Source organism: Monopterus albus, unplaced genomic scaffold (assembly GCF_001952655.1).
Source record: "Monopterus albus unplaced genomic scaffold, M_albus_1.0 scaffold3221.1, whole genome shotgun sequence".
NCBI classification, from domain to species: domain Eukaryota; kingdom Metazoa; phylum Chordata; class Actinopteri; order Synbranchiformes; family Synbranchidae; genus Monopterus; species Monopterus albus.
The window spans coordinates 1-1,205 of record NW_018131091.1 but is presented as its reverse complement, the minus strand read 5'-3'; the positions used below and the strand labels follow the sequence as shown (position 1 = coordinate 1,205).

The following is a 1,205-nucleotide window of genomic DNA, read 5'->3' as shown; positions in this document are numbered from 1 at the left end:
TAGAGAAAACAGTTGTCATTAAAACTCGTTTAGCCTCAAAGTGTATCATAGACTGAGAAACCTGAATAAAGAATGCAATAGCCCTTTAATGAATCTTATTCGTGTAAAATGTGATTGATTTTTACTAAATGTTAGTATGTGCAGGTTTGTCTTTCTGTGATCAGAGTAATAACTAGAACAGACATTATAGGACTAACTCCCATGTATCTTTCAATAGACCACAGGACTCAGTGTAAATAGTCTCGGGCGTATTGCAAGGAGGATGGACAGTGTTCTGGGCCCGTCGCTCCTACATAAGGATGTCAACTGCAAGCTGATGAGGTGAGAAACATTCTAAAGTTGTGGTGGTTCAAGTGAGAGTACTATACTAGCACTGATTGATAGGTTTAGATCAGACTATAATTTCTCAAGTGTTTGAGCAACTTTGATGAAAATTCTCAATTTTAACAGAATGCAATGTAATTGCATACATTTCATTCTTTGTTCCAATCTGACCCATTTTTTCCACTGACAAACTTTCTAGTTTAATATATGGTGTTTTAAGACAACTGTAAGGAGTGCATATTAGCATCTTTATAAGTGCTTTCATTCTGTATTTGTACACAGGGTCAGAATGAACTGTAGTGTTTAAGTTTCAGTTACTGTATGATAATGCAGCTTTAGTGAAAAGATTTCATTGCTCTCATGTGAAACAATGAAATCTAAGGCTCAGTTAACTTGTAAGCAACTTTAAGATTTTGAATTAACAGGTGCTGATCCATCTTATGGCCAGAAACAAGGCATCCATGGCTCTGGAGTTCATCCTTGATGCTGCAAAGAAACCTGACTTTTTACATCAAGGTGGTTGATCACTTCTGCCTCAATGTTTTTGGAGTGTTAGTTACCACTGAAGTATGCATCAAATTAAGATGTGGTGTAATGTCTATACTTTGTTTCCCACAGCCTGCCTTAGCTTGAAGATCTGGACATACCAAGAAGACTTCCAGTCAATCCTTATATTGATGCACACCATCTCCCAAAATGTCTGCATTAAGATGGAGTACAGTCAGGAACCAAGACCTGAATCAGTGCCTGATACCCAATATTGAAAAAGCAGAACCAGTTTAAGTTGTAAAAGCTTTATTGAAGAAAATTTAAAAAAAAAAGGCCCTGCCAAGAATGAGTGAACACAGGGCCCTTGAAACAATCTCCCACATGGAGTACCT

General features: G+C 37.3%; 1 long non-coding RNA gene across 1 annotated transcript; it reads left to right on the top strand.

The window, feature by feature from the left end:
- The first annotated feature begins 204 nt into the window (after positions 1-204).
- On the top strand, positions 205-1,134 carry LOC109954099 (uncharacterized). Its single transcript, XR_002274029.1, has 3 exons — positions 205-321; positions 750-840; positions 943-1,134. It is a non-coding gene; the product is annotated as an uncharacterized LOC109954099 (long non-coding RNA).
- Positions 1,135-1,205: the final 71 nt, after the last annotated feature.